We start from the raw sequence: 24,619 nt of genomic DNA on the forward strand, positions 1-24,619 counted from the left end.
TCAGCGGGACTCTATGATCGTGGAGATATTGCTCGTAATTCGGAGATCATGTAACATATTGTGCGTATCTGCGGGCAAGACAGTCGGTTACTTCTTCTTAAGGTAGTTTCCTAGTTTGACGCAAGATACACCCTCATTCCACCTCGGGCTGAGCCTGGGGCACCTTCTTCGGACGAAGATGAAGATGAGGACAAGGACGAGGCCTCAGCTCAGCCAAATTCCTTCGGGTGAAGATGAAGACAAGGACGAGACCTCGACTCGGCTAGGACGAAGACAAGACCTCGGCTCGGCTAACCTCCTTCGGATGAAGATGAGGATGGGCATGAGACCTCGGCTCGGCTAACCTCCTTGGGATGAAGATGAGGATGAGGACGAGGACGGTAGATCGGCTTGGCAAACTTAGGGTTGTGCCTGAGCCTTACCTGATGCTTTCTTTCGTTCATGTCTCTAGTCCAAACCGAGCACTAGCCTGTATTGATGAGGGACTTGACACCTCGAGGTAGGGGTGCTGCTATGACTCTGAGTGAATCTTTGTGTATTACATCAGAAGTTCACATTCGATCAAATTAGTATGATGTCGGCCCTTGAATCTTCGGGAACTCGGATCTTCCTATAACAGTAATGATTACATTGTGTCAGGGATTGTCTCGTAATCCCGTGGATTGAGGCCATCCCACTCCATGTTTGGGAAATGGATTGGCATCTCATCTTGCTAATATTGTCGGTGCTTTGTAGGCCCCCCCATAATGTATGTGTTTCATCTATGCCGTCCACTTATTCTTCCATGTCATTTCATGGTACAAGCCCAAAAATAAGTTTGATCCAAATCTCAAGTGGACCACACAGTTATTCCTATGAGGTTTTTAATGGTGTAATTCAATCACTACTGTTTTCCCATGGTATGGTCCACCTTAGATTTATATCTACCTCATTTTTAGGATGAAGCCCAAAAATTATATTTCAAAATAGATGGACGGCATGGATAAAACACAAATATCATGGTGGGGTTCACATAGCACTAATCACTAGCTACACGAAATCCAGAGAATGGTGGCGGAAACTCTTGCTCGGCATTGATGGAAGGGCTTCACATGTGTGACTCCCAAACACACCTTGCAATGATCGATGGGATCTTGAAACCCACTTCCACCAAATCCCACTTTAACCCATGCCCCAAATGCCCTTAGGAGCGGTGGAATGTGAGAAAAATCTACTCTATTTATTCTTTTTTTTTTCATATTATATTGAAACATTAAAAATGATGTGAATCCAAAATTTAAGGCCGTTATGCAAGAGGGGAAATTAAAGAAAGAGTTTACTACCGCTAAAACTTTCCACGACTTTACTTTGATGTTTATATGATATTTAAACTGTTTATAATGTTTTTCCACTTGACGAAGTGAAAACATAAAAAAGTTAGCCTAATACGAGACTTTTGTAGCCATATAAATCTTTAAATGGTGGTCACTGCATCTCTATTATACTTAAGTTTTGGATCCACTTTATTTTTTATCTCATGTCCTGAAATGACATGAAAAAACATAAAAGAGTGAGTTGGATTTTTTAGAAATATTATGGTGGCTCCAGCCTAGCATTCCAAGGCAAGCACTTTTTGAGAAAGGCTTTCCAAGGAAATCTTTGTCCGAAGGAGGTGCAAGGGAACCCACCATGATGTATAGGTTTTATCCACACCGTCCATCCATTTTTCATATCATTTTAGGATTTAAGACAAAAAATGATTGGATCCAAAGTTCAAGTGGGCCACACAACAAGAAATAGGAGTGATAATGACAACTGCCATTTAAACCTTCTAGGCCCACCATGATATTTGTTATTTATTTGTCATCCAACTTGTCCATAGGGTCACATGGATATGAATGAAGGGAAAATACAAATATTAGCTTTATCTAAAACTCCCGTGACCTCTCAAAAAGTTTTCAGCTGTAGGCCTTTAATCTCTGATATATGGCTCATGTGAGCTTTAAATATTATTATTTTGGGGCATATTCCCTAAAATGACATGGAAAATGGATGGACTGTGTGAATAAAACCTATCCATCACGTGGTCGGGACGGAGGTAGTACCCAATCCCCTTCCGATTGGAGAAGGGAACGCGCTTCCCAGTAGGTCACTGATTACACGCGGCAACGTGTACGGTGGTCTCTGGTGGACCACCGTCAGAAGAGTTTGTTGGAATATTTAGTTGAATTAAATAGACTATTAAAAATCGAGAACCAAAAAAGGAAAATAAATTTTGAGAAAGAAGAACTTATTGAATGAGTCGAGGCGTGACTGAGTCACTCGGCTTGAAATCGAATTTGCTCCTCTTGGACAGCGTCCCAAGTGCAACAAGTTCCCAGAGCAATCGACCTCCAGGATACAACGACTATGACCCGGTCCCAGCGGTGCACTCACTGTACACGGGCTCGAACCACTTGCAGTTTAATCCGAAAGTGCTGAGTTGACTCAGCGATGAACTCAGTAGAAAATTGCTTAAAACCGAATATCAGAGAGCGTTTTATAAGAGAAGAATTTTTTTCGTATATTAAAAGTGGAATCGGTAGTCTTTATATAGACTTCGAAGTGGTGCATAAGCACCCTTTACAAAAGGTTAGGTCCGTTGGGTTTAAACCCAACAGGTGCGACCAACCGGAAGGGACGCATCTCTCTGGTTTAAAACGAAAAGGCGCAAGTGCGAGTACACTCCCGCACATACAGTCCTGCGAGTACCCATACACACACCCACGCGTGTATACACACACCGCACCCGCACCCGCACCCGCGCCCAAGCCCAGCCCAGCCCGTCCCGTCGCGTCGCGTCACGCACGCGCACGCGCACACGGACTCGGACTCGGCTCGGCTCGGCACGGCACGGCTCGGCTCGGCGCGCGCGCGCGTGTGTGGTCAATGGCATAGATTAGAGCTATTGGCATAGCCCCCCCACAGGACCAAATTCACATGCCCCCTGAAAGGGGCTCAAGCCCTAAGCAAAAATACTATCTTATATACAAGATAGTTTACCTTTTCAAATCCGATATGGGACAAAACCCACAACACAAAAATACTACAACTTTTCAAAATTGGAGGAAAATTACCGAAAATTTGAAAATTCAAATTTTAATGCTATTTTAAAACAAAATACAACAATCCCCCACATGTTTTAAAATAAACCTTTTCGGATTAAAGCGTAATAGTTGTGCAATGGTGCCGATGTCACCATAGACTTGAACCGACATTAGAGTAAGCAAGACAGGTCTACAGGAATCAGGTGACACTATAGTCTTGAACCTGAATCCTTTTAATGTAGATCGCAAGTACATGCCACTCACACAACTCTTCCTCTGCAAGTGATTCTGCGGTTCGGTGCGTTTCGGTCATACACCATTACCTGGATTTCATGAGTGCTCTAGAGAATTCACCTAGATTCTCATAGGAAGCGGCCTCCACCTCCACACCCATATAGGTGAATTCCATCAAGTGTATGCAGCAACTGTATACACCACCAAATATATGGCTATGGATTCATTAAGAGTTCTAACAACTCATCCTTCTGCGTTGCTGCTCGCACTGTACACCATAGAAGGGGCTCATACAACTCAGTGCAATCGTCTACCTTGTGTCTTGTTGTTTACCCATTGAACATATCTCATGGGATCTCCACTTGTATAGGTTGGGTTGCCGACACTAGCAGCTCATATATTAGGCTCAGCCCCATTCCCTTCGATGTATCATTGACTAACCTTTTAGATAGTCCTTTAGTTAGAGGATCTGCTAGATTCTTTTCTGACCTCACAAAGTCAATAGATATGACTTCATCACGCAACATATGTTTCACTATGTTGTGTCTGAGTCTAATATGCCTGCTCTTTCCATTATATATTTTACTCTTTGCTTTCGCTATAGCTGCTTGACAGTCACAATGAATAGATACGGCCGATACAGGCTTTGGCCACAATGGTATATCAGCTAAGAGATTTCTAAGCCACTCGGCTTCTGATCCAGCCTTTTCTAAGGCAATAAACTCGGATTCCATAGTAGACCGAGCGATACATGTCTGCTTGGTAGACTTCCAAGAGACTGCTCCTCCACCTAAAGTGAAGACATATCCACTCGTGGATTTTGTCTCATCTGAATCACTAATCCAGTTAGCATCACTGTATCCTTCTAATACAACAGGAAAACCATTATAATGTAAACCATAGGCTATACTGCCTTTTAGGTATCTCAAAATCCTAGACAAAGCATTCCAATGCTCTTTTCCAGGGTTATGTGTATATCTACTTAGCCTTCCTACTGCAAAAGCTATGTCTGGTCTAGTGCAGTTTGTTAGATACATAAGGCTACCAATTATTCTGGAATACTCCAATTGAGACACACTATTTTCTGTATTCTTCATGAGAGTCACACTATAATCATAAGGAGTATTGACAGGTAAACAGTCAAAATGCTTAAACTTTCTCAATATCTTCTCAATGTAATGAGATTGAGATAATATAATAACACCATTTTTTCTGATTACTTCAATACCCAAGATTACACTAGCCTCTCCTAAGTCTTTCATGTCAAACTTAGATGACAAGAATTTCTTAGTTGTATTAACTAATTTAATATTAGTTCCAAAAATAAGCATGTCATCAACATAAAGGCATATAATAACATATTCATTTCCAGAAATTTTACTATATACACATCTATCTACATCATTTATATGATAACCATTTGATTTTAAAACACCATCAAATTTTTCATGCCATTGTTTAGGAGCCTGTTTTAAACCATATAAAGATTTAATTAGTCTACATACTTTATTTTCTTTTCCTGATATCTTATAACCCTCAGGTTGTTTCATATATATTTCTTCTTCTAAGTTTCCATTTAGAAAAGCTGTCTTAACGTCCATCTGGTGTACGACCAGTTTATATATGGAAGCTATCGCTATTAAGACCCCGATAGTTGTAATTCTAGTTTATATATGGAAGCTATCGCTATTAAGACCCCGATAGTTGTAATTCTAGTTACAGGAGAGTATGTATCAAAGTAATCTATTCCTTCTTTTTGTTTAAAGCCTTTCGCTACCAACCTAGCCTTAAACTTATCAATAGTCCCATCTGGTTTTAGTTTCTTTCTAAACACCCATTTACAACCTATTGGTTTATTTCCAGGTGGTAGGTCTACAATTTCCCAAGTGTTATTAGATATAATAGATTCTAACTCATCATTTATTGCTTCCTTCCAAAAGGTTGCATCTGGAGAGTTAATTGCTTCTATATAGGTTGTAGGATCATCTTCTACTAAGAAAGTGAAAAAACCATCTCCTAGGTTAGTTTCTCTTCTAACCCTAGTACTTTTTCTTGGTTGTATTTCTTCTACTACTTTCTCGTATGCATTTTTACTAGTAGATGTAATATCTGATTCATTGACTTCTTCTATTCTTATAGATTTAGATTTCATAGGGAATACGTTCTCAAAGAACTCTGCATCCCTAGCTTCTATAATTGTATTAGGATCTAGAATATTATCCTTAGTTTTTAAAACTAAAAACCTATAGGCCGCACTATTTTGTGCGTAACTTATAAATACACAGTCGGTCGTTTTAGGACCTAACTTTCTTTTCTTACTTTCAGGTAATCTTACTTTAGCAAGACACCCCCACACTTTAATATATTTGTAACTAGGAACATGATTCTTCCATAGTTCATATGGTGTTTGTTCAAAAGATTTAGAAGGAATCCTATTTAGAATATAACAAGCAGATAGAATTGCTTCTCCCCACATATTTGAGGGTAAGCCTGAACTATTTAACATAGCATTCATCATCTCTTTTAGAGTTCTATTCTTACGTTCTGCTATTCCATTCTGTTCTGGTGTATAAGGAGCTGTAGTTTCGTGAACTATTCCATTCTTTTCACATAATTCTCTAAATTGAGAAGATTCATATTCACCTCCTCTATCTGTTCTAAGTCTTTTAATTTTTATATTTAACTGATTTTCAACTTCAATTTTGTATTTAGAAAAAGCATTTAAAGCTTCATCTTTGTTCCTTAACAGATAGACTCTAGCAAACCTAGAGTAATCATCTACAAAAGTTATGTAATATCTTTTTCCACCTCTAGACATGTGATTTCTAAAATCACCTAAGTCACTGTGTATTAACTCTAATAGAACAGATGATCTTTCTATTTGTTTAAAGGGTTTTCTAATGAATTTTGATTCGACACATGTTTCACATTTATCAAATTCTTCATTAGATATATTAGGTAATAAACCTAATCTTTTCATTTTCTTTAAAGATGTTATATTCACATGACCTAATCTACTATGCCATAGATAACAAGGTTCAACGATATAAACAGAACTGAATGTCTTCTTATTATTATCATTGGATACATTTATAATGAATAAACCATCGCTACAGTACCCCTTACCAACAAAAGTTCCATTCTTAGTCATTACAAGCTTATCTGAATCAAATACTAACTTAACACCAGCCTTATTGAGGAGTGAACCAGAGACCAAGTTTCTTCTAATGTCGGGCACATGTAGGACATCATTCAACATTAGAGTCTTTCCAGAAGTGAGTTTCAGAAGTACTTTCCCTTTCCCTACAACTGGAGACGTTCTAGCATTACCCATGAACACCTGTTCATCATCTCCTGATACTTGGTAGGAGGTAAACATACTACGATCCTTGCACACGTGCCTAGTTGCACCAGTGTCTAGTACCCACTCCAAGTTGTTTACAAGGAAGACTTCTGACACCACAGCTACTATCAAGTCAGACTCATTGCCTGTTTCTGTAAGATTAGCTTGCGGCTTATCTTTGTTTTTCTTAAGCCTGCAGGTTTTGACATGATGCCCAGGCTTTCCACAGTTGTGACAGTTTCCCTTTTTCTTGAATTGATTGTTTGCATTCTTCTTTTTGAGCCTGCATTCATTTGCATAATGTCCAGGTTTGCCACAGTTATGGCAGTTGCCCTTTTTCTTATTATTTGCCCGACTTGATTCCACAAGATTCGCCTTTGAATCTATCTCATTTTTATTTTCTTTTTGGTCTCTGATTCTATTGGCCTCCTCTATTCGTATGTGTACGATAGTGGTTTCCAAAGAAATACCGTTCTTTTTATGTTTCATTCTATTCTTATATTCTTTCCAGAAGGGCGGTAACTTTTCTATTAGTGCTCCTGACAGAAACACTTCATCCAACTTAATTCCTTCTGTTGATAGTTCATGAACTAGACTTTGAAAATCATGAATCTGATTTGTGACATGTATATCGTCTGTCATTTCATAATGAAGGAAATTGGCAATTGCATGTTTCTTAGCGCCTGCATCTTCTAATATGTATTTCTTTTCCAAAGCAGTCCATATGTCTTTGGCAGACACGTAAGAAGCATACACGTCATATAGTTCGTTGGATAAAGAGTTTAGAATATAATTTTTACAATTATTTTCATCTGTTACTTCAGTTTGATTTGCTGGATCTATAGTAAATGATTCAGATAAAATGTATGAAACTTTCAGGGTGGTCAGAGCGAACATCAGTTTCTGTTTCCACCGTTTAAATGATTGTCCAGCGAACGGTTCGATTTTGGCTAATTCAGTAGAAGCATTTACTGTTACTATAACCATAGTCTATGTAATTCAACAAATTCGATTTCAAGATTGTTGGAATATTTAGTTGAATTAAATAGACTATTAAAAATCGAGAACCAAAAAAGGAAAATAAATTTTGAGAAAGAAGAACTTATTGAATGAGTCGAGGCGTGACTGAGTCACTCGGCTTGAAATCGAATTTGCTCCTCTTGGACAGCGTCCCAAGTGCAACAAGTTCCCAGAGCAATCGACCTCCAGGATACAACGACTATGACCCGGTCCCAGCGGTGCACTCACTGTACACGGGCTCGAACCACTTGCAGTTTAATCCGAAAGTGCTGAGTTGACTCAGCGATGAACTCAGTAGAAAATTGCTTAAAACCGAATATCAGAGAGCGTTTTATAAGAGAAGAATTTTTTTCGTATATTAAAAGTGGAATCGGTAGTCTTTATATAGACTTCGAAGTGGTGCATAAGCACCCTTTACAAAAGGTTAGGTCCGTTGGGTTTAAACCCAACAGGTGCGACCAACCGGAAGGGACACATCTCTCTGGTTTAAAACGAAAAGGCGCAAGTGCGAGTACACTCCCGCACATACAGTCCTGCGAGTACCCATACACACACCCACGCGTGTATACACACACCGCACCCGCACCCGCACCCACGCCCAGCCCAGCCCGTCGCGTCGCGTCGCGTCGCGCACGCGCACGCGGACACGGACACGGACTCGGACTCGGACTCGGCTCGGCTCGGCACGGCACGGCTCGGCTCGGCTCGGCGCGCTCGTGTGTGTGTGGTCAATGGCATAGATTAGAGCTATTGGCATAGCCCCCCCACAAGACCAAATTCACATGCCCCCTGAAAGGGGCTCAAGCCCTAAGCAAAAATACTATCTTATATACAAGATAGTTTACCTTTTCAAATCCGATATGGGACAAAACCCACAACACAAAAATACTACAACTTTTCAAAATTGGAGGGAAATTACCGAAAATTTGAAAATTCAAATTTTAATGCTATTTTAAAACAAAATACAACAGAGTTGTGGAGTTGCCTGTCATTTTCTAAGCCCATCTCATCGCCTTGCGTATGGGCTTCGAGCATACACCAGGTGGCCCACCAATCATAGACTTGTGGTTGAACGGTTTGCATGGTTCGGCGCCCAACCCAATTGCGTGGTGACGCGGCATCGCATAGCGACGTGGTGTCGGGAATCTATGGGGGCATGGCGATGTATCTGTTTCATCCAAGCGGTCCATCTTTTTCGTGCCACTTCATTTTTAAGGCATGAGCCTAATATCTCGCATCATACCATGTGAAACAATAGGAATTAAACGCTTGCTATTGAAAACTTTTTGGGGATAAATTTTTTACATTAAGTTGATATTTTTGTCATCCCTTCTAAATAAGTTGAATAGCAAATAAATATCATTCGGAGCCCTAAGAAGGCTTCAACTATGGACCTTATTATCCCCACTGTTTCCTAGGGTGTTGTCCACTTAAGCTTTGGATGCCATTAATTCTGGGCTCAAACCTTAAAATGAGATAGAAAAACTAATGGATGGTGTGGATGAATGCATTATAGTAGGCCCTATGAAATCCTAACACCTATCAGAAATTTTTTACATGCATGATCTATCATAAATTTATCAAAAATCCTGATGCGGAGATTTGCGGTGCGAGGTGTCCATCAGCTGACGAGTAGAGCTGACGTTCACTTGACGAATTTTTTATATCGTGATGCGGAGATTTGCGGTGCCAGGTGACCATCGGCTGATGAGTAGACTATGGTAGGCTTCACCCTGGTTGGGGTGTCTTCAGGAGCCCACCTTGATGTATCGGTTTTATCCATGATGTCCACCTAGTTTTCCATATCATTTTAGAGTATAAAAGTAAAAATGAGGCAAATCCAAATTCCAAAGGAATACACCGGGGATTGAACGTCCACCGCTAAAATCTTCTTGGTAGCCGCATAAGTTTTGGATCAATATGATATTTTTGTTTTCTCTTCATCCTAAGTCTATATAAGCTTATGAACCATTTAGATGGAGAATAAACATCATAGTGGCCACTAAGAAGGTTTCAATTGTGGGTGTTATTGTCACTACTACTTGTGGTGTGGTCTGGTCGAGCCTTGGATCTGCCTTAGTTTTGGGCTCTTATCTTAAAATGACCTTTAAAAATGAAAGGACCATGGGGATAAAACCCATATATCACGATGGACCCCACAGTTCCCCTACTTGGACATATTATTGTACAGGCACACATAATCCACTTCTGTGATCATTACACCATGTTTTATGTTGCTTCGGTGTAGTAGACTAACAGTAAATAATCTTTAGAAACTATTTAACACGGGCAAGTTTAGATACACCGATAACCATTGTTTTAAATATCGATGATATCGGCCAATATATCCCATGATATATCTTATATTTTACTCGTGCGAGAGGAAATGCACAGGTAGTGCCGATATATCCAACATGTTCTATCCGATGAGCATATTCAATTTTCAATCCCTTTTTCTTTTTAAAAATTATATTAAATCAGTGTCAAATGGTTATAAATATATTGGTTCTTCATGTTTTGCATGAAAAATCATGGAGTTGGAGCTTTCATTTTGATATCTATAGGTTTTTCATGTTTTCCATTTTTTTCTAAAAATTTCCTTCAACCAGCTGTTAATTAGACTAATTTCAAAGTATTTAAGAGTATTTGATGAAATGATCATCATGCACACTCTAATTTAAAATTTTGAGTGTAGGTGGTTCAATTTAGGGAAAGTTGGGGAATTTTTGAAATTTCCCCAATTTCTCCCAAAATGCTTACAATGTCACACTCCAAACATGAAAAATCATGTATGAGGGTTGATCTACTGATTTGTAAGTCCTTGTCAATTTTTAAAAAATAAAAATTAATTTTTAATTAAAAATTATTTAAAAAAATTATTTTTTTAAAATTTTCCCTTCAACCAGTTATCAATTGAAACTAATTTTGAAGTATTTGTGTTTATTTTATGAAATGATCATATATACTATAAATGTTATGCATTCAATTTGAATATAGTTGCGTTACTTTAGTCAGACGACGTATAACGTAGGATCCTATACAAAGGAAACCTATCACGTGCACTTCTTTTTTGAGATGCTATAATTTAAAAGTATGTATTAAGGTATTTTTAAACAATCCATAAAGTTTTATTGAAAAATTAACTATTTTTCCAATGTTTTCCCATGTTTTCTAAAAAGTGCAATAAATTACTCGATACAAACGATATATCCCATGTGATAACTGATACATATCTGTATCCCAAGGATGCGATACATAACGTGATATCAATATTTTGAATACTGTCAATAACTAGTTAAGTTAAAAATTAAAAATTGATTAACCTTTTTATGTTGGAGATTTGTACTACGGAATCACACAGATCTAGATCTAAGATAACAATCCAATAACGTCAAGCAATCACAAGAGAACACAAAGTTTTAACGTAGAAAAACCTTACGGAAAAAAAACCACGGCATAAAGCAACAGAAATCCACTATTAAAATAGAAATTACAAGAGAGAGGACTTAATCGATTCGAACAACCTCGAATCTCACCTTTGCTAACCCTTTGATACCTAGAACCCTTGAGGAACCCTTTGAAAACTTTTAAAAAGCTTTAGACTACTTTAGAATAGCCTTAGGGACCCCTATTTATAGTTTAGGAAACTCCACTTACGCACCGAGTCCGGAAAAGTCCGGAAACTGCCTCAAATTTATGCAGTCCGCGCAGGATCTGCGTAACCTCGACTGGTCGAGCCAAGGCCTCGACTGGTCGAGCAGCCCGGACACTAAAAATAATAGCACGCTGAACTTTGAGTCGAGCGGCTCACTCGACCGATCGAGCCAGACTTTCGACTGGTCAAGCCCAGATTAAAGGCATCTGACAAAAATCTCCATCATCCTTCAATCTTCAACTGTGTAGCTCCTTGACCTCTTCTCTTATCTCTGTATCGCATCATAACTTCAATTAACGCTTCTCGTGCACACTCCGTCCTTCTTTTACGCCATCGTCAAGTCCAGAGAAGTTGCACAGAATTTGAACTTCTCTGTAGGAACGACTTTGGTGAGCATATCTGCTGGATTCATGCTGGTGTGAATCTTTTCCAGTGTAACGCATCCCTCCTCAATCACCTGTCGGATAAAGTGGTGACGAACATTAATGTGTTTAGTACGTGACTGATAAACAGAATTTTTAGCCAAATTGATAGGGCTCTCGTTATCACAGTTAACCGGCATGGCTTCCTGTTGAAGTCCCAACTGATTTATCATGCTTCTGAGCCAAACACCTTCTTTAAACGCTTTCGTCACTGCTATATATTCTGCTTCGGTTGTGGAAAGAGCCATCACGGACTGAAGCTTCGACATCCAACTAATTGCTCCACCCACTAGTACAAACGAGTATCCTGAAGTAGACTTCCTGGAATATATACTGCCTGTGTAGTCAGAATCTACATACCCTACCAACTTTGTCCCTGTCTTTTCAAAAGTTAAGACGTAGTCTTTCGTACCTCGAATGTATCGAAGTAGTCATTTCACCGCTTCCTAATGTTGCTTACCGGGGTTTGGCATGTATCTGCTCACAACACCAACAACCTGTGAAATATCCGGTCTCGTACAAACCATGACATACATTAAACTGCCAACTGCATTCGAATAGGGCACATGAGACATAACCTGTTTTTTCTCATTAGATTTAGGACATTGTTCTGAGCAAAGCTTGAAGTGAGCCGCGTGGGGAACGCTCACCGGCTTTGCCTGATCTATCCCATACTTGATCAACACTTTTTCAAGGTATTCTGCCTGTAATAACCAAAGTCTACTCTTTTTCCTGTCTCTATGAATATTTATGCCGAGAACCCTCTTTGCAGCCCCTAGATCTTTCATCTCGAATGTCCCTGATAACTGAGTCTTCAGTACGTTGATTTCAGACATATCATAATAGGCGATCAACATATCATCAACATACAGTACTAGGATGATAAATTTTCCATCACTCAGTGTCTTGTAATAGACACAGTGATCGTATTCACTCTGAGTAAATTTTTGACTCACCATGAAAGAATCAAATTTTTTATACCACTGCCTAGGCGACTGTTTCAGGCCGTACAACGACCTCATTAACCTGCAAACCTTTTTCTCTGCCCCTTTAACTTTGTAGCCCTCTGGTTGCTTCATGTAGATCTGCTCTTGCAATTCCCCGTGTAGGAATGCAATCTTCACATCCATCTATTCCAACTCGAGATCGTATTGGGCAACCAACGCCAACATGAATCTGATAGATACCTGCTTAACCACTGGCTCGAATATCTCTGTGAAGTCGATTCCTTCTCTCTAATCATAATCCTTCGCTACCAACCTTGCTTTATATCTATCTTGTTTTCTTTTGAATAACCACTTGCATCCAATCGCTTTTTGTCCCACACGAAGCTCCACCAGCTCCCATGTGTGATTTTTGTGCAACGAGTCCATCTCATCGTTCATAGCCGCCTTCCACTTTTCTGCATCAGGCTCATCAAGAGCCTCCTGAATAGTAGACGGATCCCCCTCATCTGTAATGAGGGCATATGCAATATTAGAGTCGTCCTTATATCTTGCCGGTAACCTGCGATCACGTGGTGGATTTCTTCTCACAGGTAGCTGCTCTACCTGATCGTGTACCTCTGTCTTCACATCTGTCTCTGCCTGAGTATTATCTGTGTCAATATGGATGTCTACGATCACCCTTTCTGGTTCCTCTTGCTCCTTTTGATCATTCTTGCGAAATAGGGAGCTTTTATTGAATCTGATGTCACGGCTAGTGATGATCTTGTGTGTGACCTTGTCGAATAACCTATAACCTTTCACACCAATGGCATAGCCAACAAAAATATACTTTTTAGCTTTATGGTATAGCTTATCTCTCTCAACTGACTGTACATGAGAGTAAGCCTCACAACCAAATATGCGTAGATCTGAGTAGTCGATTTTCTGACCACTCTATACTTCCTCTGGGATTTTACATTCAATTGCAGTTGAAGGAGACCGGTTCACCAAATAACAAGCCATGTTAATGGCGTTAGTTCATAAGTCCTTACCCAACGCAGCATTACTTAACATGCATCTGACCCTCTCCAGGAAAGTCTGATTCATTCGCTCAGCCACACCTTTTTGCTCAGGCGTGTGGCGCATTGTGTTGTGCCTGCTGATCTTTTATCATTGCAATAATCATTAAACTCAATGGAAGTAAATTCTCTACCATTGTCAGTCCTTAAAACCTTTATTTTTCACCCTCACTGTTTTTCCACCATTGCCTTCCATTACTTGAATATGGTGAAAACTTCGGATTTACGTTTCATGAAGTAAACCCAAACTTTCCTGAAGTAGTCGTCAATGAATGAAACAAACCATAATTACCCCCCAATGGAAACTTCTGGCGATGGCCTCCATACGTCAGAGTGCACAAAATCAAGCACTCATTTACAAACATGTTTTCTAGATTTAAAAGATAGTCTAGATTGTTTACCATATATACAATGCTCGCATATATCTAAATCAGAATTTTTAAAAGCTGGAATCAAACATCGATCAGAAAGTACCTTCATGCCTCACTCGCTCATGTGGCCCAGACGAGCATACCACATACTTAAAGATGTGGAGTTTGTAATGCTACTGCCGCTCCACCTACCGAAGTACTCCCAATCAACCTGTAAAGGTTTCCGTGACTCTACGCGCTCATAACCACAAGTGCCCCTTTTGAAACTTTAAGGACACCATCAATACCGGTGAACTTGCACCCGATAGTCTCGAGTGCACCGAGAGAAATCGGACTTTTCTTCATATCAAGAACGTGCTTGACGTCAGCCAAGGTACGCTCCATCCCATCAAACATCTTGATGCTCACCATACCAATAGCCACAACAGTACAGGCATTGTCATTGTCCATAAAAACTTGTCCACCATCGCATTCCTTGTAAATGGCGAACCAACTTCGATGAGTCATGTGATATGATGCTCCTGTGTCTAGGATCCACTCATCTGCATGATTGTCGTGAAAATGTCCGATCATGGACACAGACAGAACTTCACCACCACTTGTCTCTTTATCAGATGTGACAACATTGGCCTCCTTGGAAGAATCCGCTGAATTTTCTTTCTTCGCTTTAGGATTTTTACAATCCTTTTTCATGTGTCTAGACAACCCACAATTTCAACACTTTAATTTTCTTTTGCCCTTGCCCTTAGATTTGGATCTAGGTCTTGAGGATCCTGTACCTCGCTCAAAATCTCTGCCCATCGTAATCAGTGCATCGAAAGCTACCCCCATGTCACCGTTTAGCTTTCTCATAGCCTTCCCTTGAAGGATTGAGATAACGGTGTCAACACTTATGGTTTTATTTGTGGTGCACATCGTGTCCCTGGAAGACTTATATGATGCAGGAAGAGAATTCAACAATATACATGTTTGTTCCTCATCTTTGACCACTTCCTCTATATCCAGTAATTTACACACCAATTTATTAAAGTTGCTGATATGAGCTTCTAGATCTCCACCATCTGCCATCTTGAAGGTATAACACTATAGCTTCAAGTGTAGGCGATTTTTAGAGGACTTCTTTGCATAGATGTTCTCTAACTTCGCCCACAAACCAGCCGCAGTTTTCTCCCTCAAAACATTATTGAGAACCTCATCCGTGAGACACAAACGAATAAAGGCTAAAACATTACTATTAAGGTTTTCCCATTCATCATCTTTCATGGTAGATCTCCACTCCTCAAGAGCCTTAATCTTGCCTTGCTTGGTTAACAAGTCAATCATCTTAACCTTCAATGACTCAAAATTATTTTTGCCTGAGTACTTCTCAATATCAAACTTGCCGTTTTCCATTATTACTAATCCTGCAGATTCAGATTTGTGCCACAATGATTGCTCTAATACCACTTGTTGGGGATTTGTATTGCAGAATCACATAGATGTAGATCAGGATAACAATTCAATAATGTCAAACAATCACAAGAGAACATAAAGTTTTAACGTGGAAAACCCTTACGGGAAAAAAAACCACGGCACAAAGCGACAGAAATCCACTATGAAATAGAAATTATAAGAGAGGACTTACCCGATTCGAACAACCTCGAATCTCACCCTTGCTACACCCTTTGATAACCCTATAACCCTTGGAAAACTTTTAGAAAGCTTTAGACTACCTTAGATAGCCTTAGGGACCCCTATTTATAGTTTAGGAAACTCCACTTACGTACCTAGTCCGGAAAAGTCTGGAAACCGCCTCGAATTTATGCAATCCGCACAGGATTTGCGTAACCTTGACTGGTTGAGCAGAGGCCTCTACTGGTCGACGGACCCCCTTGACTGGTCGAGCAGGCTGGACACCAAAAATAATAGCACGCTGGATTTTGAGTCGAGCAGTGCTCGACTGGTTGAGCGGCTCACTCGACCGGTCAAGCCAGACTCTCAACCGGTCAAGCCCAGATTAAAGGCATCTGACAACATTTTAAACCACGTTTTGTTAAATAATAAAAAGTGAAAAAGTTTTTTCATAATTAATATTTTAAATCATAAATTGATTATTTTTCAATTTCCCAATAATTTATTTTTATTTTTTACCACTTTTACATCTCTCCCTCTCCCTTAAATACACAAATAGGTGTGGCAATTTGGGCTTGGGCCAGACCCAACATGGCTTGACGCTTTCTCCTAAGCCCAACATGGGCCTACCACTATGGACTTAAGCGTGCCTTGGTAAAAGTGGAGGAACTAGACTAAGATTAGTAGCATTGCGTTGTGTAGAAAGATTGTGTTTGTCATTGGGCCCCACCACGTGCTCCCTATATAGCTCGGGAGGTGGAAAACCCTTGTTGGGTTTCTTATTCAGTTTAGGATCCTTGACAATTACGGGATTTTTGAGGGTTATGGTATCAAACTGTCTTTCAATTTTCCCAGCCTAGTAAAAAAGATCTCATAAGGTTGCGGTACAAAACCATTTTCAGATCTCCTTGCTAGCATGATTGTAGAGATCCATGGATGTTATGGTATCAGTCTCACTGGACTCGAATTACTCACGTCGTTCTTCGATTTCCTTCTCTTTTGGGAAGAATCCGCTTCTCTAATCTTCGTAATTGCCATGAAAGCACCTATCATCTCTAGGATGATCTTCCATTTTTGTAGGATTATATGAGATGGCCTTATCGAGCATATCCAAATTACGATAGGATCCCTATCTCAACGGGTCTTTATAGACTTGTTGATCATGTTGCTTCGGCCACACGAGCCATTTGTGTTAGGGCTACATGTCACTTGTCGTAGTATCTTATATGCAGATGTGCATACGACCCCGTGTTGTTCTGCTTTTGGTAGGTGATGTGCCACCGAAGAATGTGAAACAAAGATATCCTTGGGACGTGAGTAGGATTCCATCCATCATTTAGTACATAGCGTCGACACGTGGCGACATCTTATTGGTCCACGTGGATGCGCCAGGACATGTGTAAACACAAAATTAACAATCTACATTTAACATGCATGGGTTGCTTAATCGAGGATTAAAATGACATTTATAGGGTGAAAAATGTATATATGAAGTTAGGTTAGGTAAGGTTGATCTAGGCTAGGCTAGACTAAATGACTTGAGCCCAAGGTTGGCTTGGTAAATTAATTAGACCACGCACGTTAAGCCCGAGTATGGCACATGAGCCAACCCAATGGGTGCAAGCCTAGTCCAAAGTTGAATTGGGCCTATTAGGCCACAAGGCCATGACCACCCTTATCCATAACCCCTCGTAATAAATATCCAACTCAAAATTAAATATTTAAATGGTGGGCCCTACTTTACTTTAGATGGATTTGTAGATACCCACCCAAAATGAGAATAAATTACTCTTTGGCTTTGGCTAATCTTTGATAAAAACATTTTTAAGAGAACTCAGACCCCATACGAGTCGGAAAGAATTTGCCTGGAGTAGTCATGGAAACCACCAAAGGACCAGATTGACATATTAAGGGCCTGACTTATTCGATCTTGATCAAACCTCTTGGACCTTTCGGACACATGAAATATACATCATGCCAATAAAATCACCTCTGGTCGATCCTAAGGGCATCAAAAGCCTAACCGGGTTGGCAGGAAAGGGTCCTCGACTTAACCCAAGAATGATCAATGGTTTGGATTGGTGGACCTGTAGCTCGTTGAAATTAGATAATGGTAGATTGACCAAGTTGTCTAAAAGATTCAGCGATGCACATCTTCAATGAAGCTACATTTTCTGAACTCCAATAGTAGGGAAATCCAAACATATTAAGTTGGCAGGATCCCCGAAACCTCCCGAAGACATCTACTGTTGGGGGAACACGGAAGCGTACAAAGATGAATCAAGCAAAGTACTCCAATTGCAACAACCAATTCCAATCACAAAGACTCCGAATTTAATGTGGAAAAACCCTTTTATGAAAAAATCACGGCACAAAAGCGCCAATAATGCCCTATTCGAACAAGCCTCGAATCTCCCCTTACAAGCCTTTGAAACCCTATGAACACATTAGAAAACTCTTAGAATACCCCTATTCCCGATTACACCCATATTTATAGCTTTTAAGAGAATCACAATAGAAATAGGAAACAAATCCTGCACTTACGCAATTCTGCATAACTCTATGCGATCGTCCAATGACACCTTCTATGGGACTTAAATGGCATCAACAGATTGTCGATGGCATCGAACCCCTTCGATGTCATCGAACTAAACACCAAAACGTTCTAGTGACTAAACATGTATGTTCTGGATTTTTCTGATGGCATCGAACAGGACACCCAAAGCGTCCAGCAACCAAAATGGGAAATTTTGAATTTTTATGATGGCATCGAGCAGCTATTCGATGGCATCGAACAGTGCTCGATGGCATCAAATGGTCAGTTAATGGCATTGACAGACCCTATTGCAGAAAAGATTTAAGACATCAACAACAATTATTGGATCCGATCGCCCATCAAACCCAATAAACCACAACTATACATACTAGTTCCAAAAAGCCTGAAAATCCTCCCTACATGGCAGTTGATGCATGAAAAAGGATAAATCTGACAGGTCCTTCAAGGATTCCCTTTTCTGGTTCTCTGATTGTTAGGACTGATAGTGCATACAAAAACAAGCCTATAACCTACAGGCGATCCTTGTCTATATAAACTGCACAGCAATAAGCCTCTAAAAAGGATAGTTGTAGGCAGGTAAAAGGTAACAAGGGGGGGCGTAGGAGAGAAAATACGAGGGAGAAGGATCTCTTGGGGTTTTGGAATGAGGGGTGCATGTGCGGCGCCTGGCCGAGATTCTAACTAGGCCAAAACTCTGTTCGACTCAGGAGACATCTGTCATCGAAGCTGCTAAAAGAAAAGTATCTGGTTAGAATTGGAGACATCTGACCATTCTTTTTTACAGAAAAACATTTTTTCCTCATATCTCAAGTCAACCTACATCTAACTCCGCACATTTTAAGAATATTGATAACATATAATCACTCCTTTACTTTTCTGCAATCTTTCTCTCCCCTTACATTCTCCTTTCTTTTTTTATTTTATTTGCCTATTTGGGATTTTACACTTTGCATAATAAGGTTAGGTGATACTATGTTCTGTTTTGCCTACCCGAGGTTTTAAACCTTATGCAATAAGGCTGGATGTAATAATGTTGAAGTTATGCTAAATTACTCCAAAATTTGTTGAAATTTGTGGTTTTTTGAAAAATCAAATTCGAAAATTTTGAGATTTTCGTTTTACTGCCAAAATATTTTTTGGAATTTTCAAATTGAATAGTGCGATGTGTGCTTTTGTTCCACATCGAAAATGAAAAGAAGAATATTGTGGTTTATATGTGGAGGTGTATGTAGTATTCTTACTTGTAGCTTTTGGAGATTAGAACGCTCGGCTTGCGTGTTCCAGTGTGTATGCACGCACGCACTCGCTCGAGCTCAGGCACGGGCACCGGTGTGGGCGAGGATAGTGTGGCTATAATAATGCTAGTTGGCCACTTTGCACGCTTTATAGGCGACTGAGAACGGTCGGATTATTTAATCCGAAACGATCAGCCGTTTCCGAAAATGGCTAGAGGCCTTGAAAGCCACAACGGTTTGAAAACAGATGGGCCATGATGATCCAACGGTCAGATCTTCCGATTCGACGATCGGAAACGATTGAAATTAATCATCAATGGTCAGAAACATTTTTCAAATGATCTGAACCATTGATGACCACCAAGCAACAATCCACTTTTGATGCCTATATAAACTGGACCATTCCGATCCAAATTCCATCAACTCAGATATATCTCTCATCATCCGGATTATCTAGATAACATCTCCATTTTAGAATACAATACATTCACTGTTTTGATTCCGCCAGAAGATCTGCTACGTTGAATTATTTCAAGTGGACTCTTCATGATTGCTGAACGCAAGATTCAAATAGACTTGTCTTATCCTAGAAGCAATTCTCTTGTAACCCATCAACAATTGATAAGGGGGCGAAACACGCTTTAAGGACAACGTATATTTTATGTTATTTAGCTTAGAGAAACAAAATAATTTATTTTATTTTATTTTTCGATATTTCCAAGGCATCTTATTCCAACTTTAAAAAAATCAATAAATTCTTTAAAATAGATATTGTTCGTTATAGAGAGAAAAAACGGTGCCTAACACGTTCATTTTACGTAACTATCACCGAATGTTGAAACCTTACTAATAGCCCACCGTGATACTTATTTGCGCTGCCTATAGTGACTTTTCAAAGGCAGACATTCAATCTCCGTTTATCTCTGTTGTCCGGTGTCGTAAGATTGAGCTTTGGATCGGCCTCATTGGTCAGTTCATGCGATGGAATATTGGGGAAACAAAAAAACAGACAGCACGGATAAAACATATATAACGGTGGCCCCACGCAGTCGGGTCGGTCTCATTCCGCGGCAGTGGCAAGTCGCGTCCGCGCGGAAGTTGGTAGACATGGGCGGTGATGTCACGTGGTGGCGTGAGAGCCACATGCGCCTTTTTCCATGTTCCGAAAAAGAAAAGTCACGGAAAGCGTTCGATACGGTTATTCGGTTGCCGAGTCGGGCGGCAACGTGGCATAATCCTCACCTCAACCTTCTCCACTTACACACGCGTCCACTTTAAATAGACTCATGCCCAGAATGCACGTGTGCAAGATCCCGCAGGCTCGCCACACGGGGCTTGGTAAGTACATGTCCTCGCCCAGAAACCTGGCTGCCCTATTCAGTCCATGGGTTGCACACGTATGTCAGTTAGATCCAGACCACTGCGATTATTCAATGGATATAGTTCTCAGGCTGTATTCCAGTTTCTTTGGATGGTCCAGATTGCTTGCGTTTGGGGTCCACGTGATGTATTCTTGACATCCAAAACGTTCATCACATGCGTGACCTCAGGTAACCCTCGGTAGACTAAACTCGGCTCTGATAAAAAAAAACTCAGGTGGGTCACACAGGGAAGAAGTTGAAAGTGGGCCCCAACTGTTTATTTAAATAAAGGCTTACCCTGCAGTGTATCTACAATATAGGCCATTCAAACCCTTCATCTGGACCCTTCATCTGGACAAGATGAAGGGTGAGGATCCAATATCAGGCTGCTTTGCAACTCAGAATGACCCTAGTGTAAATCAAGGGTGGACGTTCCCTCCCATCCGGTTCCCTGTGATGTGTCGTGGATGTTGAAATGTGCTTAGTTTGGATACGTGAGGCTAACACGAGCTCACGCATCTGATGGACGGGTTGGATTTACTGCATACCACATTTCCCGGCAGCAATATGCCAAACGTGTTAGAGATCCAGGCCACAATTGGAAACATGCCCTGGTTCGGTACTCGATCCACTCCACTAATTATGTGGGCCATACGTGCACGTGATTTTAGATCATCAATCATCACCTTTTTATTTTAAATTTTCGGGTTTTCTCCTAATCGTCGTCTGGATGGACCTGATTCTGTGCTGAGCCTCCTCTTCGATCTCACATATCTTTGTCACATACATCAATTCAATCCGATGGCCGTCCCTTTTTTTATGGACAGGCCCCATCTGATGGGAGGGTCAGCGCCACTTCTGCGGTCAATCATCTTTCAGGTGGGCCCACTCTTTTTGACGGCTCAGATATTGTACATACATGGCTCTTTGTCCGTATGTGCAAGGGAATGATCCGTAATTTGGGGTTACTAAAGTAGAAATTACTAAAATGCATTTTTCTTAAAAAAAGGGATTTAGTCCAACCGAGCTAGCTCGCTCGACTCGACTCGGTTCGAAGCTGAGTTTGATCCGAGTCGAATTGATTTTTTTTTTTTAGCTTGAAAATAAGTTCGAGCTGCCCCAGCTGGACTCGACTCGGATCGAATCTAGCTCGAACTCGGCTTGACTTGGTGTGCGGGGCACCATTTCTTAGAAAATCCAAACTCGCCACTTTCCTGTTGTCCTTCGGAGAAAGAAAGGTAGAGATGGAGATTCCGGAGTGCCCCATCTGCCTGCAATCATATGACGAAGATGACTAGATCATCCCACATGTCCTCCCCTGCGGCCACTCCGCATGTGAGCCACGCATTAGACAGCTCCCCTGCCGCTTCCTCGACACCATCTCCTGCCCTACCTGCACCGGCTCGTCCAATTCCCGGGATCCAATGGCCCTTCTTCCCTCCCCAAGAACATTGATCTCATCCACCTCATCTCTTAAACAAACCTCATTCCCAATCCAAAAATTACAATCTTACCACTGAAACCCGCTCCTCCACCCCACCCTTCTCAACCCATGCCCGACTGCCCAAGCTCTCCTTCTTTCCCTCTTCCAGTCTTCCTCCCTCTCTCAGCATGTTAGCCACCTGCTACACTGGCATCACTCACCCGAGCTCTCCACCTCTCCCTCTCCCTCTCTCAGCCTGTCAGCCAATTGCGAGGCTGCGCCGCTCGCCCCAGGCCCCAGCCCTCAAGCTCTACCTCTCCTTATCACCTATTCAACTCGAACTAGTCTGATTGTTGACCGAGCCGAGTGGGGTTGGAGATGCTGGCTCGGTCACCGAGCTGAGGCTAACTCGATTCGGTTTGACTCGATGTACACCCTTATCGAGAATTGTAGGACGAGGTTTGGCTAGTTACGCTGCCGCTAGCTAGGTGACCGATAGTCGGTGCTATATGGGCCCCACCATTGTATATGTATTTTATCCAAGATGTCCATCCATTTTTCCATATCATTTTAGGACTTGATCCTAAAAAAAAAACCTAAGAATATATAAATCTCAGGTGGATCACGTGATAAGAAGACAATAGTGATTGAATGCCCACCGTTAAAAACCTCTTGGGTTTCACCGTAATATTTATTTGATATTAAAATTGTTGATTAGGTAATGCAGATCTAAATGAAGGAAAAAAACAAATATCAGATCTGAATGAGAGGAAAACACAAATATCAGCTTGATTCAAAACTTTTGTAGCCTCCTATAAGTTTTTAATGGTGAGAGTTCAATCAACACTATTTCCTATGTGTGGTTATTTGGATCTACCTAATTTTTAAGCTTTTAACATAAAATAAAATGGAAAAAATAGATGGATAGCATGAATGAAACACATACACCATGGTGGAGCCCACGGAGCACCGGCCACTGAGTCATTGGCTAGTGGCATGGTCACTAGCCAATCCACGTCCAGAATTGTGAGGCCCACATGGTATATTTATGAAATCAACTCGTCCAGAAGATACAGCCCACCTTGGGGATCAGATGAACCAAAAAACTAATAAATAGGATCATCAGTTGGGCCACACCATAGAAAAATGAAATAATATGATACTGCCCGGAACATCAAAATTCACGTGTAGCATATTTGATAATTAGATCGGCCATATTTTCCGTCTGGGTCATCGTCATAGTGAGATACAAACGTTGGATGGGTCCCAGAAATTCTCGACTTCATAACTTAAATAAATAAATAGACATGGACATTTTGTAATTTCCCTGCTCGAAAGGCATGAACTTTGATTCGGGAAGGTATTTGGCAAAATTCGAATCCCAAGGAAATATTGCGGCAGAAATCAAAAAAAAAAAAAAAAAAGAAAAAAAAAAGAGAGAAATACCTGCTCTTTTTTGTTCGCCTTCTGTAACTGTTTGTCTGTTGCGTCTTCTTCTTCCTCTGTTTTTTTTTTTTTTTTTTTTTGATTTTTTATCCTTCTCTCTGCTCGTGAGGAGAGAGAGAAGGATTACAGAGGAAGAAAGAGAGGATTGCAGAGGACGAATGGGGCGTTTGATTTATTGCGGGAGATAAACAAATGGGGCGCAATAGATGGGAGCGGATCAGGTGCGGCCCCGGCCTTACACAGCACGGTGCGGCCTCGACTGTGGGACCCACCTTGATGTAGTTATTATATATCCACGCTGTCTATCTGTTTTGTAAGCTCATTTGAGGTATGAGACAAAAAATGAATCAGATCTTATTCTCAGGTGGACCACACCATAGGAAACAGCGGTGATTGAACTCCCACCATTAAAACTTTCCCAGTGTGCACCTTAATCCCACCGTTATGTTTATTTACCATACAACCTGTTTATAAGGTCACACAGGCCTGGATGAAGGAAAAAGAAAATATCACCTTGATCCAAAACTTTCGCGGCCCACAGAAAGTTTATAATGGTCAATCACCACTTATTTATTTCTTGTGGTCCACCTGAGATTTGGATCTGCTTCATTTCTGGGATCATACCCTAAAATGATCTGGAAAAACTGATGGACGGCGTAGATGCATAATACATACATCAGGCCCATGGTAAGGGCAGCACTTTGGGGGATGGGAATTTGTAGGGAGCTCCTGCAACGAAAAAGATCTGTGGGGCCCAACTTGATGTATGTATGACATCAACACCGTTCATCATTTGATCCAGATCATGCTATGACGTTAACCCCAAAAATCAGGCCAATCTAATGCCTGAGTGGGCCATGCCACAGGGAAC

At 40.7% G+C, this 24,619-nt stretch overlaps 1 protein-coding gene across 1 annotated transcript in view; it reads right to left on the reverse strand.

The window, feature by feature from the left end:
* The window catches only part of LOC131242887 (uncharacterized), a 31,909-nt gene extending 8,022 nt beyond the window's left edge, over positions 1-23,887 (reverse strand). The window contains exon 1 of the mRNA XM_058241840.1: positions 23,749-23,887. The gene's annotated coding sequence lies outside the window, so the exon portion shown is untranslated. The remainder of the gene's footprint in view (positions 1-23,748) is intronic.
* Positions 23,888-24,619: the final 732 nt, after the last annotated feature.

The sequence above is a fragment of the Magnolia sinica genome, chromosome 4 (genome assembly GCF_029962835.1).
Source record: "Magnolia sinica isolate HGM2019 chromosome 4, MsV1, whole genome shotgun sequence".
Classification (NCBI taxonomy): Eukaryota; Viridiplantae; Streptophyta; class Magnoliopsida; order Magnoliales; family Magnoliaceae; genus Magnolia; species Magnolia sinica.